At 37.1% G+C, this 26,365-nt stretch overlaps 1 protein-coding gene and 1 non-coding gene across 4 annotated transcripts in view; one reads left to right on the forward strand and one right to left on the reverse strand.

Moving 5' to 3' along the window:
* The window catches only part of GULP1 (GULP PTB domain containing engulfment adaptor 1), a 273,282-nt gene that overhangs the window by 26,918 nt on the left and 219,999 nt on the right, over positions 1-26,365 (forward strand). The window lies entirely within an intron of this gene.
* On the reverse strand, positions 17,702-17,805 carry LOC117195549 (U6 spliceosomal RNA). Its single transcript, XR_004475271.1, has one exon. It is a non-coding gene; the product is annotated as a U6 spliceosomal RNA (small nuclear RNA).

The following is a 26,365-nucleotide window of genomic DNA, read 5'->3' on the forward strand; positions in this document are numbered from 1 at the left end:
TATTCTTCATAAACTTGAGACCAAGTAAGAATTATTAAAAAGTAATATTCTGGTAAAAATATGTATGCCACTGTTTAATGGATATTAACATCTATGTTCACACTGTCATGCTAAAGCTGTTTTTCATATCTAAGTCTTTATTGTGTCACTGGCAATATCTGTGTGTCACTTGTATAACTTTAATATTTTTATTCAAATACCTGTCAGATATATTTAAAAGGGAAATATGTAATGGTCCATATTTTTTTCAGTACACATTAAAATAGATAGAATGAAAAGGTTACTCAGGAATCACTTGAAGTCATCTGTTACATCACCTGCCACATTTTGGGAAACACTGATTTGAGGGAAATAATCTGTACATTATAAAATGCCTTTGATTTGCAGAGGTTTGACAAGGTTATAGAAGTAAGAATTTTCCAGAACATGACCAAAAATTCTTCTGCTGCGTTATTTTGAAATTTTATACACAGTGATTTCTGTAAAGTACTAATTATTATAGAACATAATTGAGCCTAACACAGTTATGTCTTAGAACTCTTTTTTGGGAGGAGTCGGGCGGTTGGCATTGGCTATTAGGTGGGGTTGTAAAGGGAGTAACAATAAGTAACAGGGCTTCTTTATTTTGTTCTGTTCTCATGACACGAACTTTAGTAATACCTTAGGGGAGAGAGTTGAAGCTGATTCCAGTTTGTTTAATTCTGAGTTTCCACAAGAATGACATTAAAACAGTTTATAACATGTGGCTGGGTATAATATTCATGGTGGTTTATTATATTCCAAATTTGTAGCTGCTCTTTTGCCAGGCACTTTAGCTGTTTTTCAGTCTTTCACAGCACTACGATTCTTCCCTACCTTTGTTATTTCAGCTGTGTCATGCAGGTTTATTTTGGAAATGTGTATCGACTAAAGTTTCTTATGCCACCCTCGCTTAGCTCTGTGTAGTGAAGGTCACATTTAATTAGAATGTAGACTTTATGGCTGAGAGGTACATTAAAACCAGCCAATTTCCATTCCCACTGCTTCTCTGACCTGAATTTGGCCTTCACTACCCCTTTCCTTATAACTTGAAATTCTGTCTTAACTTTTCTCCAGCCTTTGGTATTTTCTCACTCTAGTTCATTGCAGCTCTGAATTTGTTTCACCCTGGTCAGAAGCCTTCAGAATCTCATCTTTGCAAAGACCTCTTTATCTCTGCTTTCTGTTCCCACCACTATCTGCCCCAGTCCTCATATGTTCTTGTAATCTACACAAGCTACAGTCATTGAGCCTTTTGGAGATTATACCTGTGCTGTTACTGTCCTCTCTTCTCATTCACTACTCTTCTTGAATACCAAAGTTATTCATTTGTCTGTTAATATCTACACTACTTTCCAGGCTCAGCTTACATTTTACATTTTACCCCTCACCTTAGCCTCCTTGGGTTCTCTTTTAACCCCACACAAACATGATGTACTATCTCTCTTCTCCCTGAATCACCATTGTACTTCTTTTTCTTATTGTTTAAAAAATACCGTGATTGTAATCTCAGTATAGAGAAAGGCATGGGTTTTTGAGTCTGCTCAAAACCCTGTGTAACTGCTGTGAGCTGGGACTGTGTTGCGTCATATATAGATGGTCCCTGACTTTCAATGATTATGAATTTTTTGACTTTACAATGGTGCAAAAGCGATACGTATTCAGTAGGAACCATACTTTGACTTTTGGTCTTTCCCTGGGCTTGCAATCAGCTGTAGGATACTTTCTGATGCTGGGCAGCGGTGGGGAGCTACATCTACCAGTCAGCCACGTGATCATGACTGTAAATAACCAATATACTTACAACCATTCTGCACCCATACAACCATCCTGGTTTTCACTTTCAGTACTGTATTCAATAAATTACATGAGATATTCAACACTTTATTATAAAATAGGCTTTGTGTTAGATGGTTTGCCCAACTATCAGCTAATGTAAATGTTCTGAGCACGTTTAAGATAGACTAGGCTAAGCTACGATGTTAGGTTAGGTGTATTAAATGCATTTTCGACTTAGGATATTTTCAATTTAGGATGAGTTTATCAGGGCATAAGCACATCATAGGTTGAAGAAGATCTGTATTCTTTTACATTCTAGGGAGTCTATTTCTTGCACACAAAGCTGTAGTTGGCAATGAATGTGTTAGAAGGATGAAAAACCACTTATTTATGAAGGAATGTTATTTTAGTATTTATTCAAACAATATCTTGAAGAATCTCAATGTTTTTGCCACCCACAGGGAATTAATTTTCTTTCCAATAAAGTGCACAGTTAAGGAGTTTATGAGCAGGAATTGAATGAAAATACACCCCTGAGGAGATAGCTCAAGATTTTGTATGTGTACAAAATTGGGGAAAGGGAAGGTTTCTTTCATCATCAGTGCTTTCCTATTTTTTTTTTTTTTTTTTTTAGTCTGTATGTATCTATTAAATGTATTCAGTCTCACTGCATTTTAGACCTATCTGTGGTCACTTATGACTACTATGCTAGTTTCCAATTTTTAAGAGGGAAATTTCAGAAGCATGGAATCTGGAGATTACAGGGCATCCCGATATCTCATTCTTCCATGATTTATTTACTTTCTGTGCAGCAAGTTACCAGCAGGAAAAAAGCTCGCATGCTTGCAAATAGAAAGAATATCAAATGATTTATTAATTTTATAATCTGTTAATTGTTATATGTTTAGGCTCCTGAATGTAATAATTTGCTTTTATACTTTCTTATATCTTCACTGAAACGTTATCATTGCAACATACATAACATAGCAAAATTTAGTACCAGGTATACTTGTCTTAAACTTAGACCAAAGTGCTAATGACAACAATAGGAAAGGGGATTTAATTATAAGATATATTAAATCTAAAGTCTGGACCTCATGCTGCTTATGCAGAGAGGTGTCTGTGATTACTCTGAGCACTTTTTTATATTTACTCAGGACTAAATGAGTAAATGACTGAATGTCAGCACTATTAATTAAATTTGTTGAAGAGTCTCCGATGCCCCTGAATCATTTTCCAGGGGACATTCTGAAACTAGAGTTGTTAGCAATAATTGCTTAGTGAACATAGAAAATGCTTTGTCTTCAAGAAGAGTAATATTCAAAGGAACCTCCTTCTAAGTTATACATGAGCATTTTTTCTCCCTCCTTAGAGGCCTGTTTATTTTAACTAGAATTTTAAGACTGAATATAGCAACTTAGGATCCTTTAAGTTTATACCTCAGCTTAATTACTTAACCAATTCAAAAACTGATTTCCTTTAGAAGCATCTTCTCATTCCTAATCTACTGAAGTCAATGGCAAGTATATTGGTGCTAAACGAAGCTATTGCATACTGAAACTTTGATTAATATATATATATTTCCAAAACTCAGTGCGGTAATATCTCTTTGTATATCCTTAATGTAGATTATATGGAATCGTGTTGATATTCCCTACTTTGTGAGAATCTGGGGCATTTGCCAGAAATATATGAAGCCATGGCTATAGTTGGAGGACTCCTTAGAGGACGCAGTATAATTCTTGATTATATGTTAGACTGGCAGCTTTGAATACAATGGGGATAGTAAAAGGAAAAAAAATAAAAGATTTAAGTATGGCTGTTGTTACTTCATGCCTTGTTCAATCTCATGTTGTATCTGGCCAAACAGAATTATTTTAAGTTTGACTTTCTTTATTGTTTGTGTCAGAGATTCATATTTATATGTAGGAGAATTATGCGTGGAAAAAACCCTATAGTTTTCTGTACTGAACCAGTATTCCTAACTGACTCTTTTCTAAATTTTTGAGTGCTCCTTTAGAAAATGATTGTAATATATTAATCTTTCTTAAATTTTAAGAGGAATATATAAATACCTTGAAATTTTATTTTATGTTTAAATATTTTTTGTTAGCTTTCTTTTTATAACTCTTTATTTGGAAATAATTTCAAACCTAGAATAAATTTGCAAGAATAGTTGAAGGGGTACACTATACCTACAGTAACCTATTGCTAATATTTCACTTATGTTATCATTCACGCTCTCTCTCTTGAGTGTGTATGTGTGTGTGTGTGTGTGTGTGTGTATAATATATTCACATATTATACACATGTGTGTATATACCTTTTTTCTAAACCATTTGAGGGTGATGTTTTTAAAAAGTTTTTTTCTGGTAAGCTTTCTTATCTCCTTTGTTTTTGAATATTCATGTTCATGATTTAAGCAAGACATTTTGGTCTGATTTAGTCGGTGATAAACAGAACATTCTGGTAAATTTGATTTTCCACTATTAGTCATTTTAATCTTAGTTACAATTTTTTATGCTCAATTTATAAGACCACTATGAAAATTTGTTGAGCAGTGGAGCTAGTAGATGCCCTTTCTTCTATCTACGTTTGAGGTGTTTTGACTAATAGTTCCAGGGCGGGGGATAAAGGGAAGGGTGGTACACGGAGAGCGCGGCATTAACTCTCCATAGGGTAATGTTGACTGTTTGAGATAAAACCACTAGCTAACCTTGTCACTTAGCACATAGTTATTACTTTCATGTTAAAGGTGGATTTTAGTCTGAAAATTACATACTGAGCACAAATGTTTCTCAGCTGTCACTCTTCATAGATCCCTGATTTCCAAGTGTTTTGACTAATATTTTGTTTTGCTACTTATTTCAGTATTCTTTTATGCACTGCTCCAGATAACAGACTAATGAGATACCTGTATATGTCCTGTAATCTTAAAATACTGTTTCAGAAGGACTGTGTTATTACTTTCTTTGCAGTTTCTTGCTATACTTGAGAAGGCTTTTAATACATGCTGACTGATTTAAATGATGCTGTGACCCATACAGCTGCTCTGCTTCGTCTTTTGTTAGCTTACTCCTCAAATCTGCATTACCAGCAAGGCAGTGTCCTAGGTCACCTGATGAGATGCTTGAAGTTTTCTGTATGTTTAACATGTTTGATCTATGGCTAATACTTCAGAATATATACAGTCAATATAAACTTTGAGTTTAATAATATTTTATTATTTCATACATCTGATATTGAATACTCAATACTTTGCCTATATTATCTTTAGTTTTTACCGAAATCTTACAAATTAGTGAAATTATCTTTGCTTTAAAGATGAGAAAAATGAAACTTAGAGGGTTAAAATAGTTTGCCTTTTAGATAATAATACTTACCTACTGGGTTATTTGAGAATCAAGACACTATATGTCTGTTGTTGGTTGTTGTTATTACTCTTATCAATGCCAACTTATCAACCAGCGGCATAGCTGAGGTTCTGCCTTATCTGAATCTACAGTGTATGTTGATTATATTTGATATCTTTGAAATATAAATGGAGTGAACACGATACAGTTTTTTTCTTTTGTCCACAAGAAATATACTTTATTTATTTATTTATTTATTTGAATTGTGCACTTTATTTTATTTTATTTTTATACAGAAGGTTCTTATTAGTCATCAGTTTTATACACATCAGTGTATACATGTCATACAGTTTTATTTATTTTCCTTATGCAGCTGTGTTCTCAATTATTGCAAAGAAGCCAGGTGTTAATGACCTTCTGGAATAAATTTTCATTATTGGCTTTAGCTTGCAAAGCAATCCTTTAATGGTCAGGGCTAACACCGTGTTTCATGCTGAAGACACTGTTCCTAGAAGCTCTGCAACAGATGGTGGCCATCATGTAGACTCAGCACAGTTCTCTTGAGCAGTGCTGCCAACTCAGCATAATTCAGCAGATAAACAGTTTGCGTATGTAAAGCATTGGTCTGCACTGAAGAGATTTATCTGTAAAAGCATGGGGGAAATAAAAAGAGTCTTACTAAAATGGGTTGAGGGCTCTAGCTGAACTTTGTTCTTTGTGTGGCATTTTGAGTTAGATTTGAAAAGCATATGGCCGGAGACTTATTTCACCGTAGGTCCAGTTAGCAAATCCGGAGACTTATTTCACCGTAGGTCCAGTTAGCAAATAGCCTCGTGTCAGAGTCCACATAAACCACAGGTTTATATTTTGCATTGAGAACATTTTTGTCCGCGGGCGCTATGCTTTACAAGTGCTCACATGAGGGCAAGATGCCTGGTGTACAGAACATGCAATTGATGACTGCCTTAGGGAATAATGATAGAGAGATGAGATTTCTGTGCTAACAAAGGACTCTTTGTTTCACAGAAATTTTCATCATCTTGGACAGGATTGTTTGAATCCGGTAATGGATGGATGAAGCCTGCTCTGCTTGTGCCTATAAATTGGAAATCATTTCTATGTGACATGTGGAAACTATTTCTTTGGGAGAAAAGAGAAGTGTTTGCTTTTCCGATGTGCCTTGTGGATTTCCCTGGGACTGCTCAGTTGACAAAACTTTCATTGACTGGATTGGGACTACAGAGGTGATATACTGTGAAGTTAATGGATCTTAGGCTTCAGGGCCCCTTATTTTCCCAGGATTTTTCCAAGACCTTAGGCCTTATTCATATGATCGTATGTAAAATTTGCAATTAGGATGTTTTAAACATAATCAGGTAAGATTGTGATCTTTTTGCACACCTACTCCTCTCTGTCATATTTCCCCTAGCGCAGATTGTGTTAGAGTGGCCATGGTCAATTTTGGAATCTGGCTAATGGGATGCTGAGTTGGAGATACATTTATTTGGGGCTTAGTGGGATATATTAGTGTGAGATAATATGAAATTGCTATTTTTGGAGGTTGAAGATGATTGAACATTGGCAATTTCATATGGTCACATGTGGTTAGAAGTTACTTCATTGTATAATTAAGTTATTTCTACTGTCCTGGTAAAGGACTGTTCTTCCAGAAATCTTCCAGCTGCTCACTGAGCCTGCATACCCAGTGTGATGAGTACATGGACAGAGGTCATTTTGTGACATGTCTTAAGAGCACGTGGTGCAGAAAACATGTGGATAGAGGAGAAACAACAATAAAACTTTGATCGACCCGCATAGAGGAAACTTTGCATTATCTTTCTAGTCTTCCCATAGAAAGCGATATAAAATCCTTGAAATATGAAGAGGCACCCAAAGTGTATAAGCCAAAACAAAACAAAACGCCGAAAGTCATTACTAGACATGAAAGAAGCATGTCTAGTAATTACTTGAAAACCTATGCAACTTTTCTGGATTTTGTGATTTTTGTGATAACTGTCAAATTATTTGTTTGTGGTATTTTGAAATTTATTTACTTAAAAGGCTCCCCTGCCTCCACTGTATAAGCTTCAAAGTTCACAATACTTGGATCTGCCCCTAAATGGGAAGCATATGGAATGGAGCCCCAATAGCAAACAGATTTTTTCCAGGAACCCGAAGATCCTTTTCAGAGATTATTTTTATAACTTCTTAAATTGGAGATCAAGCATAGTAACATAACTGATTTTCTTTCAGAGGAAAAAGGTGTGTAACAGGATGAAAATAGATTGGAAGAGTGATACTAGAGTATATAAGGTGATGTGTCTATGGTTAGGATTAAATTTCAAAAACCATAGCAACTCAGTCTACTTCAATCTGTCTCTATCTTCTCTCAACCTTGTTTATCACCATCTTCCCTTTCAGGAAAATAAAGACAGATAGGTATCTTCAGTGAAAGAGATTCTTAATGAAACTGGGTGTGGGTGTGAAAGACCTTCTCAAAGGCTGTCTTCTAGGATTTTCCATTCTGTCTCCTGATGATATGTTACCCTGATAGCTTTTTTTGTTTATTTTTTTCTTGGAGGTGGCCTGGGAGGTGCTACTAGAATTAGCAAATACATTATTTGTTAATAAATTCTCCATCAACACGAATTCCTCAGTTTCCACAAGTAAAACAGGTGTTTGCTCTTCTGCCCCATTGTTTTATCTTTTCCTCTAATTGTATCAACTTTGGGGAATCTGGGAAACTCTAACAAAAGAAGTAATGCTCTTATTGCTGCATACAAGTCCCCAAATGACACAAGTAATTTAGAAAACTAAGGAATCAGAAGTTCTACTAATGTTTGTTCCTCAAAGAGCTTTTCTTTAATGAATCCTTGCCAGGGAGATGAAGGGTCTCACGAGAAGCCTTGCTTGATTTATTCATGGTGGATACAAGTATGTAGGACAGATATTTAAACATTTAATACTCCCTTACCCTTCAGAGTATGACATATGTATGATTTTTCCCCCTCATTGTTTCTTTTATCAGAAATATCTATGTTATACATCAGATATCACCAATCAACTCATCACAGGTCACCTGCAAAGCATCTAGGTTGTGGGGAGACCCTCAGTGCAATGCCCACCCATGACCCCACCTCCTTTTTTTCATACTTCTCTGTCTTGGTGAATATGATAACCAACCTTAAGTTCTATACGGCAGAACGGGAGGCATGCAAGACACCTCATGACTTATTCACCATATTGAGCTCATGTAAGCCTCCTTAGTGTCTCCGTTGGATGACCTGTGTGGCTCCCGACTCCTGACCCCCGTCAGAGGAGTTCTTTTTAAGGAAACATAGCTTATATAGCATATTTAAAAGCTTTATTCAATGGACAATCACCATTGAATCATACATTTTCATTCAACAAGTACTGCTTGAGTGCTAGGGAGAAATGGAGTGAAGTAGTGGGCTGGACATCTTCAGATGTCTCTTCCAGGTCCATTCTGTACCCTTCTCTATTCTGCTCTCTGCCCTGGTAGGCAAGTCAGTATAAACCATATTAATAAGCCCCCAGGAAGAGATATGAGGGAGAGAGAAGTGTGAGTTCACGTTGTTTATTCTCTTAGCTCTTTTCCTGCAGGTGGCCTTAACTTGATTGCTGCTCCCCTCCAATTATCACTTTTTCTCTCAAGTCTGCCCTCTCTGTTGGGCTGTTTCTGGTTTTCAGTACCTTTCCTCTCTCTTGTCCCTTCAGGGCTGTGTGTAGCGGTAGCCCCCTGTTACTATCCCTGAGGTTCTGCATTATCCCTTTTGGTTTTCCTACATCCTTCCCAAACTCTTGTAAATAGTCCTTTATTAAACTCTCCATCGATTATCTTAATTTTAGTGTGGTACTCATTTCCTTCTAGACACTGACTGATACAGATGTTAGTCTAGGAATATGTCTGTGATGCTTTGATGTTATCAGTGATATATGAAGTAGGTGTGGGGAAAAAAATCATGTAGGGAAAGAACCTTCTACATGGAAAAACTCTTTTCCTGGAATATTGGAAGGATGGCAAGGTGGACTGGGTGGCTAGAATGAAGTAGGCAAATGGGAGAGTAGCAGGAAATTAAGTCAGAATGGTAGTAGAATGAGGTGGGAAGACCACCGAGTGCCTTTTAGGGCTTATTTTCAATGTGAGATTGAAGTCATTGGAGGTGATGACTGTCTTATAATTTGTCCCTCCGACTACTGTTTGGATAATAGACTGGGGACAAAGGTAGAAGCAGGGAGGCCAGTTAGGAGGCTATTGAGAAAGACAATGATGATTCCAGCAACAAAGATAGTGAGAAATGGTGGGATTCTGCATGTATTTTGGAATATGGGGACAGGATTTGCCAGTGGTTAAAAAATGAGTCCAGGATCATGACAAGTTTAGCAGCTAGATGGATGGACCTGTCATTTCTCATATGAAGATGACTGTTGGAGGAAGAGTTTAAGGAGGAAGATTAGGAATTTGATTTTGGATGTTAAGTTTGAGATGCATTGAAGTAGATGTATTGAATGGGTGCGGTTCATAGGAATTGTCTAGGGTACCGATACAAGTTTAAGAGTCATCAGCATATAGATGATATTTAAATTGAAATTACCTAGGCTTTTGATTCTCAAACTTCTTGTTTACATATTTATAAATATAATTTTCACTGTAGATATAGGGTGGTTGGGTCAATCAGTCAGTCTCTAAGAACAATGTTATTAGAATTAGACATAATATTTAAAAAAAAGAAAAGAACTTGTATATTCTGTAATTAATGTGTATACAACATAAGCACCTAAAAATGAGCATGTCTATTAAAATACTGACCTGTGCTTGTAAACTCAGGTAAACATATAAAGTGTGTATAACACAAGGACTACGTTTGAAAATATTATTTGCCTTTTTGGAAGGCATTTTTATTTAAATGTCAGAAAGTGAGAGTAATAACTGATTTTCCTGCCAAACAAGGGAATTAAACTATAACTCTAAGAAGAACATGGGGAGCATTATTGCACAGCTATCCTTGAAATTTCAGTCCACTTTTAAAATACAATTATTTTAAGCCATTTGTTTACAATATGGCATCTTTATTTGTATACAGTTTCAAACACTTGGCTCTTCTGTGCCTTATCTCTAACTTTTTAGGATTTGAAAAAAAGGCAATTTGCAATAGTAGAGAAATCCTTACTACTCAAAACACTAGACTAGGAGTGAGAAGTGTGGATTTCAAGGATAATTATTTTGTCACCAACTAGCTATGAATATATAACACAACATCTCTAGGCTTCAGATTCTTTGTTTGAAAGTTAAAAGATTAAATTAGATTACTGGTATTTCCACAGTTCTACAGACTACCTCACCCCCTTCCTGGCACAGTTCCCAGACTAGTCACAATGGGCCAAGTATGCCAAAGATGACTGGGTCCCTCACTCTTTCAACCTGAGCCTTTACGTTTTATTTGCTCTGTGTTAGTGCTACCAAAGAAGATATTTTTGAAATGTAGGATCACCAGTTTAAAAGTCTTAGAAAACCAGTTAATTGCTAATCTTTTCTAGAAAAAAATATTTTCAATTAATTATGTGTAAAGTTTTTGTCAGCTTTGAGAGCTGCTTTACCGCTAAACCACTGCCTATAAAACATACCCAGCTAGTTCCATTACTGTCTTCCCAGGTAACTATTCTTTTTTTGCCTCTGATGTATACTTTAGTCTTAACATTCTTTAATTATAGAGTCTTGGAATCTTACAGTTGAGACAGACCTTAGAAATGATCTCTTTCAACCTCTTTCCTGATACAGAATGACCACCACATCCTTGAGACTAGTTATTCAAAATCTGTTTGCAGAGTACCAGGGGCTCATCAACTGGGATGGTAACCCACTCCATTTTGTAATAGCTCTTCTGCTTTCTTATGTGCAGCCAAAACAAATACCTTTGAAACCTTCACTTTTCTGTCATTTACCATAGGGATTTGAAAACACTATCTGTGGTTAGTGGCTCTCAAAATTTACTGTACATGGAATCACTTAGAGGGTTATGATGAATATTACAGAGCTCTCTATCTAAAGATTGTTTCAATAGATCAAGAGATGGAGTTCAGTAATCCACATTTTCAATAAACACATCATTTGATTATAATTGTAGATCATTATTATAATTCATAACAGAATATTGTGAAATGGAAAATTCATTTTAAAAATTGTTTGTATAATATGATTCCATTTTTGTATGTAATAGCATCCATTTATGTCAAAAAGATCAATTTAAGAGGATGTCCTCCAAATGTTATCAGTGGTTGGTTATTTCTGCCTGTTGAGATTATGGACAGCTTATACTTATCTTTACATTCTAATATTTCTACAATGATTATATATTACTTTTATCATTAAAAATGGTAAATTTTAATTAGTGATTTACACCTCCAGTACTTGTCATAAAGGTGATTTTATAGAAGTTGGAAACTGGCAAGGATAAAAGGACCCTATCTAGTATGGTAGTATTATTGCTGCTGAGTCCTTTCAGGGCACATTAGAGTCAGGATCCTTGGATAAAAAATACTGACTCCTCTGATCTGCTCTAAAGGGACTGTTACCAAGCAAGGGCTCTGTGTGCCTGTGGAACAGAAAGTCAAATTCTGACAGTGGATGTTTGCAGCAAAGTAAGGGTTTATTTGCAGGGTGCCAAGCAAGGAGAATGGGCAGCTCATGCTCAAAAGACCCAAACTCCTTGATGTCTTTCAGGAAGGGGTTTTCAAAGACAGTGTCAGGGGAAAGAGTCATAGGATGTGTGATCGGCTCATGGACCTTCTTCTGATTGTTTGGTGGTGAGGTAACAGGGTGATGTCTTCGGAATCTCAACCTTCTGGTTCCAACCAGTCTGAGGTCTATGTGCTTGGGATCAGCATGTAGCCACCATCCTTCACCAGGACGGGGGTCTTAGTTTCTACAGAACAACTCATCAGATTATTATCTGTATCCCTATAGGAGGAACTAAGAGGCTGTGACTCTTGTCCTAATCATTAACTGCTTGAGTCTGCTCTTTGGAACTCAGGGAAAGCCTAAAAGACTAAAGTCTTTTTCCCTATAAACAGGAAATGGAGTATGAAGGGGCTTTTGTACTGGAAAGACCCCACAGGGTCCTGCTTGCTTTCAACCCTCATTTCTTTGAATCTCTTCAATCTTGAGGTGAACAGGGGTGGGACAAGAAAGGAAATAAAGTTCTGGATAGACAGATTAATCATAAATTCAGCAAGGGAACTTAGTTTTAGGGGGACTCGGTTTCAGGAGAATGATGGTCAGCATTGGTAGTTACCTCATTATTCAGCCCAAGGCCATTTTATGAGTCATCCGTTTGTTCTTTCAACAAACATTTATGTTCCTAGGATATATGCCACTCAATAAGGCTAAAAGGAGCACAGGTGTACCAAATTCCTACCATAGCAGAGGAAGCAAAGGTGGCATAAAGAATAGAGGAGCTGTCTCTCCTTGGGAAGCTCTGAGTTGGTTTCACTTAAGAGTTGTTGAATAAAGTGAATCTTGAAAAGTGAGGAGCAGTCTTATCTAAGCTGATGAGAGACTAGGGTGGAGATTTTTCCTTGACAAGGAAATATGCAAAGCCCATGGAAATGTAACCTCCTGTGTTATAAATGGGGAACTGTAAGTAATTTGATATGGCTGAAGGGCTGGTTGCCCTTGAGAGAATTGCAAGAGGCATTCTGAACAGGTAAGCAGGAGCCCGATCTTGGAGCATCTCATATGCCATTTTAAAGAATTTGGGAGTTTAGGCAAATAACTTGATTAGCTTTATATTGTGGCAGCAGTGCGGTAGATAGATTGGAGTGGTGGCTGGAAATGGCAAGGCTATTCTGGTACTAAGAAAAAGTGTTAGAGGCAAGAGTTATTAAAGGGTTGGAATTAATAGAACTTCCTGACTGATTGGTTGTGGGGGGATAACTAAGAGGGAGGAGTCTGGCATGACTCCTAGTTTTTTGTAGGTTTCTAGGTGGATTGGATTCGAGCACCATTTTTGCAGGGCAGAAGATAGGAGGATATCAGTCATAAAAGTTGTTTTCAGTTAAGAATATGATTCCTTTCCCATGGTATGGAACGAGAAAAAATTACATGGCAAATATAGAAGAAAATAAAATATCAGAATTCTCCATCTGGACATTGTTTTCCATGTGCCCGTCTCTATATTTAATTTCAGCATTTCTATGTTTCAGAAGCTTATTGTGGCCTAGAAAGTTTTCATTATGTACAATTTTATACTTTTCATTTATGCTACTCCCTTTGTCTATGTGAATCTAGGGATAACTGTGAGAGAGATAATACCATTTAGAAAAACCAGAAAGTCATACCAAGAGTGAACCATTTGGGAAGGCGAGGAATGTCAGAAGGCAAAGATAAGTTTCATGAAATGTTGGATATTCGGTGATGGCAGATAATTTTAGTGTCTTGTCATCTGTTGTACTTAAATGACTAGAATCCATCCATATTTACCAGACAAGAACAGAATATGCATATGATCTCTGTGGGCCATTCTGCTGCTGAAAATTTGATTTAGATAATTTTACATAAAGGGTAAGACTGAAACTAAATGAACTTAGTGATTTTTTTCTGTGTGTTGGCAGTAGCTACTAATGCAGTGTATCTAGTCTATTGATTTGCAGAAGTAATTTTCTTGTACCTAGACTAAGAAACAGAGACTGCTGACAGATGCCCTGTATCTCTAAAGCAAATTTATTGTACATTTCTAAAAGTAACATATGCTTTTTTAAAAAATTAATTAATTTATTTTTTATGAATTTATTTTACTTATTACCTTTTTGGCTGTGTTGGGTCTTTGTTGCTGTGCGCAGGTTTTCGCTAGTTGTGGCAAGCGGGGGCTACTCTTGGTTGCGGTGTGCAGGCTTCCCATTGCGGTGGCTTCTCTTTGTTTCGGAGCATGGGCTCTAGGTGCATGGGCTTCAGTAGTTGTGGCACGCAGGCTCAGTAGTTGTGGTGCACGGACTTAGTTGCTCCGTGGCATGTGGGATCTTCCTGGACCAGGGCTAGAACCCGTGTCTCCTGCACTGGCAGGTGGATTCTTAACCACTGCACCACTAGGGAAGTCCTTCTTCTACTACAATTTGATGAGTATCCTTTCATATTTATATGTGTCTCATTGACTGAAAAAAATGCACAACCTAAAAGTTGAGAATTATGTTTTATTCAGGGGGACTTGCTGAGGACTTAAGCCCGGGAGGCAGCCTCTCAGATAGCTCTGAGGGATTGCTCTGAAGAAGTAAGGGAGGAGGTTGGATATATAGAAGGTCAAACGAACAATTAAAAAAACAGATACTCCAACGTCAAAAGATTACTGCTAATTAAAGAAAACCAGACATGCCAAGTCAATGAATTTAGTGCTTTTCTCAATATGTATGGGAAGATGCAAGAGTCTGGGCTCACTGAAATCATTTCTTCTATATGCGCCTTAACTATCTTGGGCCAGTATCCTGCTTTTCTCCATCCTGAATCCCCTCAGGGTGCACAGTCTGCGATGGCTGCAGTGGCCGATGGCTTGATGGCCGCAACATCCTTTGTTTACTGATATGGCAGGCGACACTTTTTGCCCACAGTCTTTATAATTGCCCCCTCACTATTTATTAAAGTGTAGTACTCAAATGATATAAGATGATAGAGATAAAACAGCCATGGAAGATATCATGTGATTTGATCTTGATAGTAGATTCCAGCTGTTTAAGCAGGTGACAATATTTTGGGCAAAAATGCTTATCTGTTACTTAAAAAATTAGTAATTGGTTTAGGCGAAGGCAGGATTAAAGGGATAGTAATTATGTGTGGCACCTCTTAACCTTTTAACTTTTCTAATCACCCCAAGAACCTAATAACCTTAGTTTAGTTTGATAAAAACAGTTGATTGAGGAACATAAAAAGAAAAAAAAAAGGTAACCCTTTAACCTTCAGTGTCTGCTGAAAGTAGAATTACTTTTATGTTCCTTACAGTTGGAGAAGGGGAGCTGTATATTAGAAGATGTAGAAGACTTGTAGGGTTTTTTTTTTTCCCACAAGTGCTAGTGTCCTTTGGCTTGAATTTTAATGACCATATATCACTCTTTGAATTTTATTGGGAGCTTTCCCCTCAAGCCTGTGAACAGTGGTTTGAAACCAGAAGATTCTGAGATCTCTCCTCAAGACCAGCTGCAGTTCGGATGTGACCACTCATTGTTCTGGAATAAACAGCTTAGACCCATCTAGCCACCCTGTGGACTGTCCTCATACAAAGCTGTTTCTGTCCTGCATGGGCAGGGACTCCAGGCTCAGCTGTGAGGCCTGCTGAATTAATCAAAGGATACTTAGACCGCATTCCCTAAAGACTAGCAGATTTCTATGGTGACTCTACCCTAACACCCTGAACTCCTGCCCTTTTACATGACAGCTGGAGATCAGAGAGCAGTCTAACTCTGGGAAGACAGTTTAGGAAGAATGTTCTCGAAGGTTTATTGGTGAGAAATGTGTATTTACGTGTCCTTTTGCCTGTCAGAATTTGTAATTAACATTTTCAAGCACCTAGAATTTAATAAGCACTGAATTTGGTGCTGACTTTCGCTGTTTTGTTCAGTCTCAGTAATACCTTACCAGGTACTTGTGTTTATTTCCGGTTTACAGAGAAAGAAACAGAGAGCCTGCTAAGATATAGGTTCTGACAATTTAGGAGGACAAGTGGGTTTTGACTCTGGCTGCACATTGGATTCACCTGAAAAGCTTTTTTGAAATATGGATTCCTGGGTTTAGGGCAGATGAATTAGAATAGAATCTCTGGAGGTGGGTACCTCCCAGCAATGCCATTTTAAAAACAAACAAAACACATTCCCAGATGATTCTAATTTGCAGCCAGGGTTGCGAACCTTTGTCCCAATTTGTCTGACACTCATCCCTTATCAAATCGTGGTCCCTGCACCAGCCACATTTGCATGAGTTGGAAACTTGTTAGAAACACAGACTATCTGGACTTTCCTGGACCCGCTGTATCAGAATCTGAATTTTAAAAATATCCCTAGGGAGTTATTTGTACTGCCTTTGCAACTTTTCTGTAAATCTAAAGCTCTTCTAAAATTAAAAGTGTTTATTAGGGAAAAAAAAAGACCATGTTTGGGATACAAACACAAAACCTTCCCTCCAGAAGCTCAGTCTAGCAAGAAGAAAACTTATTAAAAGGCACTTTGCTGAGCGCTGTAATGGAAGTAATGTAGAAAGTGTTGTCACTTTATGGGAGGAAATGAAAGATGCTGCTTGGAGGAATTAAGAGAAAAATTGCCCAAGGAAGGTGACTTGAAGGCATTTTGGGCACAAAGACTCAAAGGTCAATTCCTTTAAGAAAATTTGCTAATATGAAGGGAATAAAAAAAAAGAAACATAAAATTGAGCTTCAATGAAAATATAATTTGAAAACACATGTATATATTTTAAAAATGAAAACTCCAAACTCCAAACTGAGGATTAGTGCCAGACTGGAGAGGTACTCTAATAATTAAAGGAAGAGTTTCTTTCTCTTTTTTGAGAAAAGCAAAGTAATTAAGGACAATTAATCATTTGTAGCTCTAGGGCTCTTGAAGGGGGTTGGGGACAGACCCTTTTGTGAAATTCTGTCTTTTGGAGACTCTTGTGACCCTACTCTCTTGAACTTTTTGGTTTCTTAGAAGTGTTGTGCTTAAATTCTTCTCGGGGCCTTTGCAGCTGCTGTTTTCTCTGCTGGGCAGGTCTGACCCCTTCTTCTATTCCTGGCTAAGTCCTCCTCTTCCTTCAGCTCAGATTCTGCGCAGAACCACTTTTTCCAACTTATACTCTACGTTGGGTACCGTTCTTCTGGGTTCCTATAGCATCTTGCATATATCACATTATTGCTAATTTTCTTTTTGTCTGTTTCTCTCATGAAACAGTAAGTACCTTAAAGGCAGGGGTTATTTCCCAATAGCTCCTGTGTCTCCAGAACTTTGCACAGTGCTTGACTCAATAAATTCTTGGAAGTAAATGAAAAGTGAAAATAATAGCCGGTTTTTGCCCTTAGTTTACAGTGTCAAGATGATCTTTGGAGATGGCAATAATGGATTGAAATGCCCTCAGCATTGATAGCTGGAGAGAAATTTAGAGACTTCAACCTGTGCGTAACACATGCCTGGCGTATAGCAGATTCCCAGTAAATTTCAGTTGTGGGAAGGAATCAACATTCTCATTTTGTAAATGAAGACTCTGATGTAGATTATGTTAAGATGTGTCTCTCTTAGCATACTATTAAGAGAACGTGAACTCAGACATGGATCATTAGTCATAAATTAACAATCATTTTTATGGTCTCCAATTTTTAAAATTTTTATTTGAAGTATAGTTGATTTACGATGTTGTGTTAGTTTCTGGTGAACAGCAAAGTGATTCAGTTATATGTATATATATTATGATATTCTTTTCCATTGCGGTTTATTACAGGATATTAAATATAGTTCCCTGTGCTATACAGTAGGACCTTGTTGTTTATCTATTTTATATATGGTAGAAAAATGTGGAATGCTTCATGAGTTTGCGTGTCATCCTTGTGCAGGGGCCATGCTAATCTCTGTATCGTTACAGTTTTAGTGTCTGTGCTGCCAAGGTGAGCACTGGCCTCCAGTTAAGTACCTGCACGTGTCAGGTGTTATAGAAATAACGTATATGTATAATATACATATATGGTCACATTTAATTCTTTGAAATATCTGTGAGACTTATATTAGGTTTGGGGGCACGAATTTGAACTCAGAAGTGTATGATTATAGAACTCATGCTTTTTTCCTAATCAGTGTTCTTTCTGCCCTTCCCTACTGCCTCCCTTGCTTTAAGAAGCAGTTGAAGCTGCCTGCACCTTTCTGTTCCTGGAAATTGCATGGTTAGGAATCAAGGACTCGCCCTTTGATTATTAATTTGCTGTGTGTTCATATACGGAGCCTTTCTTCCTCTGTCTCCACATTTATAAGATGGACCTATTAAACTATAGCAAAAAAATAAATAAACTATAGCAGGGGTCCATTTATTATTCAACAAATATTTGAAAGGCTAATGTGAACCAGACACTGTTCTAGGTGCTGAAGATACAACAGCAAAAAAAGGACAGACAGGACCCATAGACCCAGAGAGCTTCCATTATGGCAATTATGGCAACTGAGGCTGAAAATAAACAAGTAAAACAAAATCCAATAGTGATCAGTGCCGTAAAGCAAATAGAACGGGCTGACAAGGAGGAATGTGGATGGAGTAGGGTGAGGACATCCGTGGATGGGGTGGTCAGGGAAGTCCCCCTCAGGAAGTGACATTTAAGTTGAGAGCTGTGAGCAAAGCAGGAGTCAGTCATGAATACATTTGGAGACGCAGAGCTCTAGGCAGAGGGATGCTTGGGGCAGAAATCCTAAAGCCGAAGAGCTCTGCATGTTGGAGGACCACTAAAGACCAGTGTGGCTGGTGGGAGGAGAGTGGAAGGAGATGAGAGGACAGGTTGGCAGGTCCAGATTATGGATTTACAGTCAATGGTAGAGACTGTTTCTCAAATGCCAGCGTGCAGATACTCCGCGGAAATCCATCGTGATGTTCTCACATCTTTGATACCTTTGACATCTTGGGTACTTCTTTCAACATCTTTGCTGCTTTTCACCTGTTTGGGAAAATCGTTCCATATGAGTAAGGTCCCAGAATAGAAGCCAGAATCTTGCTTCTTCAGCCTCTTGTGTATCAAGGACACATGCATAGGACCTAGGCTCTATTGATCAGATGCACACAGGTAAGACTTCCAATCGGAAATTAATGACAAGAAACAGGCACCATGGAATCCATCTGGCAGTGATGGTGGCTGATACATTTCATCTACAGGGGCCGCCATGCAGAGTTTCTAATATGTTCAATAGCATCTGGTGCACAGATCCTAGTTAGCAAAGTGGACTTTGGTGAGAATGTCTGGTGATGGCGGCAGCGCTGAGCACACAGGGCCAATTCAGTGCTCTTATTTCAGTACTGTTTCTGACTGCATAGCTTAGTTCTTTAGCCATCATGCAGTTTTTCTGTGAATCTCTTATATCCTTCCCCTAAATTTCTTTTTACTTACATTTACTAGAGTGCATTTCTGTTTGCAGTTCAGAGCCCTGTGTCGATGACCCCAACTTGAAAATAAGGGTCAGAGAGATTTACTACCTATATCTAAGTATTAGATCTATGAGATTAATTTCAACTTTACATTCTTGGGCTAATTAGTGGCCAGATATGACCCGGAGATGTGAACACTGCTTATTTCTAAACCCTATTTCCCATATTTTTATTTGCAAAACTAGTATTTATAAACGTATTCCTGGTTTAGAAGCCTACTTTATTCTTTGCAGACTTTCATGGGTAGGCAGACTAATTATTCAATTATTTCTTCTGGAAACCTCTTTATTGACCTTCCTTAACTTAAAGATCAGGATGTAGTACAAAGATGCTACTTTCCCATTAGACTTAAGATCTCTCCAGGCTCCTAGACATATCATTGATGAGGGATACATTACCCTGGACAGCTCACTAAGAGCTCCCCCTCCCCCCTTTGGTAAAGCTAAATAAGTATTTAATTATTAACCACAATCTTAAATGTATATGCATTTTAAGAGAAATTGTTGGTATCTGTTTAGTAGTCATTATTTCAATAATATATGTAACTAGCCTTTTATGAGGTCTACTGTGCTGCATCTGAGAAAAGGCTTCTAAAATTTAAGTGGTTCTTAATAGCTGTGCAAAACTAAGGTGAAAATATGTTTATAATTATCACCAACCCCATCTGTCCTGCACTTGTGCCAGGCTATTCTCGGAAGGGTTGTTAAAAATGTAGCTACTTCTCTAAAATGGCTTTCCATTTTCTGCATCTCTGGCTATCTCTCCACTCTGTTGAAGTTCTGAATCTTTACTAACTTATGCCAATTTTATTTCTTAGGATATATTCTTTTTTTAAATTTAATTGGCTGTGCCAGGTCTTAGGTGCAGTAGGTGGGATCTTTGTTGCCTCCTGTGGAATCTTCGTTGAGGCATGCGGGATCTTTTTTTAGTTGTAGCATGTGAACTCTTAGTTGTGGCACACGGGATCTAGTTCCCTGACCAGGGATCGAACCCGGGCCCCCTTCATTGGGAGCATGGAGTCTTAGCCACTGAACCACCAGGGAAGTCCCTTCTTAGAATATATTCTTTTATTTGTAGCTGAATTTGTTTTCTTTTTCATTGATATGTCCATTGGATGCAATGCTCTTCACGATGACTGTACTAGCAGAGAAAATTGCACTTCCAACACCTCTGTAGGTAAAAATGGTGATTGATTCCTGGAAATATTTCACATGTTGTTTACCTTAATGGGAATTGCTCATTGTTACAAATAGGGAAAGAGGTATCCCATTTTTCTTGTTTAAAGTCCTTATCTCCCATGATACCAGTATACACATTTAAGAGTACCTTACATTCAAAAGCAATTGAAAAGATTTTTGACTCAGTGTCTTTATGTGAGATTTAATCACTAGGTTATACATATTTAGGTGTTGCCTTTGCCAGTGAATTTTCAGAAACTTCATGCTTAGTCCATGCTTTGTCGGTAAGTTTTTGGTGAATACATTTATGGTCCCTTGAATGTTATTACCTAGGGATATTCTTTGTCTCTATGGGTTTAGAGACAAAATGCTTAGGATGGAAAATTTTCATTCTGGAATATGTCTTCTGATTGTCTCTTCCTCCTTTTGTCTTAATGCATGATGCACATTTAAAATTATGCATTACAGCTAGAGATGTGTGTTTGTAGGGAGATTTTGAGAAATTGAATCTTCTAAATAAACATAGCGAGGTGATGGGTACATGATGGTTTATTATTTTATTATGTTACTTTATATATGTATGATTTTTTTCATAATAAAAAGAAAACTTTGTATATTAGACTAATAAAACCCTGGGACTTAGGCAATTCACTAAACTTCTCTGAGCTTCAGTGTCCTGAACAAAGAGAATATGTAAATAAAGAAATAAATGCTTCATTTATAGGATTAGGATTTTATGATGGAATGAATGCTCTAGTGTTCCCGTGTGGACTGTACTCTGAAATACTATTCACATGTTGAGTATTAATTATAGAAGGATTTTGTGCAAGTGTCATTTAATATTGATTAACCTAAAAAGAACTGGACAGAGATTTGCATAATTATTTTTTGTATTAGAATAATGTAGGGTCATAGAGGCCAGGAGAAGGCATGGGTTGCCTTTAGAAGGTGGCCACTTAAGAAATGGTGGAACACAATTAAGCATAACTTGGGGAAAGAAACTCTTCACTTTCTGTGTTAGTGAAACAAATGGTGATCCTAGGTAAAAGTAGATGATGACTGTTTCTTAATTGGGAGATTTCTTAATATTATCTTACTTAAATTAACATCAGTTTTGTGGTTGAGGTTCTTTAAAATTAGAGCAACTGTCTCTAGAGAAAGGAGAACAGGCTACCTTCTCAGGGAGTCTCATGAGAATTTATATCTGCTCTAAATGATTGATTTTGAGATGATCCATTATGAACATTTAATTCCAGTTAATAACGGACAATACTTATTCAAAGTTGACTGTATGCCTCGAAATGTGCAAAGTGGTTAACAAAGAATATTGTATTTTTCTCACAACCGCATAAGAAAGAGTGCTGTTATCTTTTGTTATACAGATGAGGTAGGTCACTGTGGCTCAGAGAGGTTAAATATCTTGCCCAAGTTCATATAAATGAAAAATGATAGAATTAAGAATAGAACTTGCCATTCTAATTCCAGAACCTATGGTCTTTACTATACCATATTAGTTCTTTATAGCAATTATTTTAGTCTAGGCTTTTTTCTAAACTTTTTTTTTTTCTACCTCTTTCTGTGTGCTCCTCTATTCAGCTATATGAGCAGGCACATCAAATTTTTATTATAATGGTCCAGAAAGTCTATTTTTGAAGTGGAAAGGGTTTAAATGAAAATGTATAAAGGCATATAGGTAATCATATTGTATTAATTTCCCTAGGACTACCATAGCAAATATCGCAAACTTCGTGGCTTAAAACAATGGAAATATATTTTCTCACAGTTCTGGAGGCCAAAGAAGTCCAAAATCTATTTGTTGGCAGGGTTGATTCCTTCTGGAAGTTCTGAGAGAAAATCAGTTACTGGCGTGCCCCTAGCTTCTGGTAACAGCTGGCAATCCTTAGCATTCCTTGGCTTGTAGCTTCATAACTCCAGTCTCGGCCTCTATCTTCACATGACATTCTGTCTGTCTTTCTGCGTCTCAAATTTCCCTCTGTTTTATAAGGACACTGGTCATTGGCTGTAGAGCCCACCCCAAATCCAAAATGATCTCATCTTAGATTTTTAACTGAATTAATTACCATCTGCCAAGACCCTATTAACAAATAAGGTTATATTCACAGGTACCAGAGGTTAGGATTTGGACATACCTTTTTGGAGGCCACTTTTTAACCCACTACTTATTTTGAACATTTGTATTAAGGAAGCAGGTAAAAGAGTACAAGTACAATGCAAACTTTAGTTTCAGACCATCTCAGTTCACTGATTACTAAGTTTTAAGTGTATTTTAGTATGAGAATGTTATTTTATGTACATTATCTCAATACCAAGATATTCCCCAAAGATTTTAGACTTAAATTTTGTTTTCTTTCTGCTGCTTCACTAGTAAAAATATGTGCAAATTGTCATTTTTCAGTTATTTCCTGAAACTTTGAAATTATTGTTAAGAGACTCTAAATGGTAAAAATATATTACACATTTCAGTGAGGTTTCCTGATTCTTATCCCAAAGCCCTTATTAACATAACATGGAATATTAGCACTAGATTTAGTGAAGAGATATTGAATTCAAAAGATTGACCTGACAAAGAAGATGTAATAATACTTGATAATCGACCAACATTTGGGGCATCTAAAAGAGAAAAGCCAAACTGGACATCAAGAAATCTGGATTCCATTCTTAGCATATTAGAAGTTCTCTACCTCTGCAGAATGGAACAGAAAAACAAACAAACAAAAACCAAAAAAACTTCTAGAGAACAAAATGAATGTGGAGATGATCTCAGCAAGCAGATTGCTAAGAGCCTTGGAGCGGGTGATTCCTGAAGAAACGTGGAAATCAAATTTTGAGCAAACTTCTGGAGATAAAAAAAGGAAGGAACCAAGGATGATAGGTGATGACATGTTTAGAGCAATCAATGTGTATTTTTGACACAAACTTAGAAAATTTTGATTTGTTTTTAATCCATTAAGTGGCATATTAGGGAGGAGATGCGAAGTGAACAATAACCAGGAGTACTGCTGATAAGGTATCAGCAAAAGATGGTTAAAGTAGCATAATTATTAAAAAGATGCATGTCTACTTAAACTATCTTATTTTAATGTAAAACTTACACAAATGTATTTATTTGTCAAATTTTTCAAGTAAGTTAAGGTCTTTCCTTTGAGTCTGCTGACTGGAGTTCTAGAAAGACTTTCTTATGTAAAGAAAACCCATGACAGATCATCCCAATGATTACTTCATCGAATGGGAGGGAGAACTTAGGGGCACCTATATACATGCACATTCCTTCTAAACTGTAATAATTTCATCTTGATCTTTTTAAAGCTGTGTTGCCCACATCTAATGTGACATGGGAGTGAATACCTGACTAAGTTGTGGTTTTATTAGGAAGGAGGAATGAGGAAGTAGATGCTTGTTAGGCAGCCAACAATTTTCATCACAGTAAGCATGTAGCAGAATTGGTGGGAACAGAACTGCTTAAATGCACGTAGGGCAAAGTCTAGTAGCTCTAAGTGTCCACTTAGCCACAGGCAGCAGTTAGTGTGGTTTACACTTTAATGGAGAGTTTCAGTTAGTCTGGTGAGTGGTGAACTGGTTAAGTGGAACTCTGTTTTGAGAACCTCTACTCATCTAATTGAGCTTTAAAAGTACTATAAAGGTTCACACAAGATTCAAGGAGAAAGGATTTGCAGACGAAATTAGATTTGAGCCAATTTCAAAGGACAAGATAGTAGAAGGATTCATGATAAGGTAAGTGATTGTTTGTTTTGTGTGGTTGAGAAACTATCAGTTTCCTGGCGTTTGTTTCACAGGCTGGAGATAAGAGGAGAGAAATTTCCAGCATTGATTTCAGGTCCTGAGAGAGCATTTCAGTGAGGACTGGATCACCTACTTGTGTAACTGTGCTGTTCTTGGGTGGTCTTTTCCTGGGTGGCCATTGTCATCTCACTTGAACATGGTAAGTCAGACACAAATATAGATGTGACGGTCTTGGATAGTTTAAAGTTGTGCTTATTGCATGATATCATTTGTATACATATACACACATAAACACATTTAGTTTAATATCAGTTTATTTAAACAGATATGTCTTTGCAAAATAAGCTTCGATACCTTAAAAAAAAGTATGACTTCATTATTATAAAAACAATTAGGATCTGATTTTCATGAATAAAATTTTTTTGCCAAAACCCTGAGCAATGCTGTAAATATCTGCATTCTTAAAAACCTCAGATTATGTACTTTAAGAAGCTCTGCCGAAAATATCCTTTTTGCTTACTAAGTATGGTTTTGAAAACTTTTCTTTTTGTTTTCATGACCTGTTTGGAGTGCTAGTTGTGAAGCAGATGTACCTCCTTTCCTCTATTCAGTTATGCAAGACTCTTTTCCTAAATCATTAGCATCACACCACTCTGCTAAGCAATTTACTCTATCTGCAAGTTGCCCCTGCTGTCACAACAGCACGCCGTAAAATGGTTTTCAAGATCCTTTTTTACTTTACCCATTCTTTCACATCCCTCTAAGAAACTTCACTACACCTCAACTGACTTGTTTGATCCCATGGAGACAGTGAGAGGGAGCTTATCTCAGGGGACAAGAAGCAGGGTAGAATAGTGAAGGAACACGGAATTGCTGTGGTTTCAATGGTATGTGGGACATGAGAAAATACAAATATTGTGTGTAGACCACTCTTTCAAAAAGGTTAGCTGTGAATGGAAAGGGATAGAGTGGAGATAGGATTTTATTTCAGGTGAAATAGATGTGACGGTATTTATAAAGAAGCCGGTAAAAGAGAGTAGAAATTATAGAAGAGGAGAGGAAATTGATATACCGTGGTCCTATTCACTCTTCCTGAAACAGTGTTCCCCCTTATCCTTTCACACCCTTGTGAATAGCAATAACCTTAATATTACTTGAATATATTGAATGTGTCACTCTGTCAGATGTTATATGAAAACAACTATGAGGTTCTTATTCCTGCTCTTTGGAATTTACAGGCTAAAGCCATAGCACATGTTGTGATTAGGGATCATTCCTGCTTTGAGGGTGTTCTTTATTAGGGTTTTAATGTGGCCTATTTTTTTTTTTTCCAGAGTCATGATTTAATACACCTATCTGAATCACATGGAGTGGGAATTCTTTTTAACCTTGACACCTAGAATAGAAATAACCCCTGTTTTATAGGCCCTGGTCCTAGTAGTGGTTTATCAGGCTTCTATTGTTCAAGATGATAACATTGTTTAAGATGGCTTGATCTGAGATCAGGTAGATCCATGTGATGATCAGTTGTGTTATAATGGGATGGTTGGCTTGAGCCCAAAAAGAATTTTCAAAGGCAATGCAAAAATCTTCAGGTCAATGGGACTTCCCGAGGAGTCGATTAATGCCTCCAAATGTTTATCAAAGTAGTTACTTAGTGGCTGCTAGACTCAAGTGTACACAAAATTCTAATGAAGAGTAATAACAGAGTCTTAAAAAAAGCAAAAACAAACGAGACAAGGCTTGTAGCTTTTTTTGGACAGCCCTCATAATCCATAGTGAGTATTTGATAAATCATAGTATTAAAGAATGTTTTACGTTTGTGCAGTGCTTGTTCCTTATAAAACACTATAATCAGCATTATTGCTTTTGATTCACAACATGGGTGACCCATAGGCAGAGGAGGCGTTGCTACTGTATTATCCCAGATTAGGAAATTGAGGCTCATAAATGTTAGTAATAAAAGCTGACATGTTGAGGGCTTGTTATGCACCAGGCATGGAGTTCAGAAATTTACAGGTAGTTTATCTTCAACACTATCCCATGCTATAGCTATTATTACTCGGATTTTGCGGTTGATAATATTGAGAAGTGGTTGAGTAACTTATCCA

This window comes from Orcinus orca, chromosome 7, assembly GCF_937001465.1.
Source record: "Orcinus orca chromosome 7, mOrcOrc1.1, whole genome shotgun sequence".
Lineage (NCBI taxonomy): Eukaryota > Metazoa > Chordata > Mammalia > Artiodactyla > Delphinidae > Orcinus > Orcinus orca.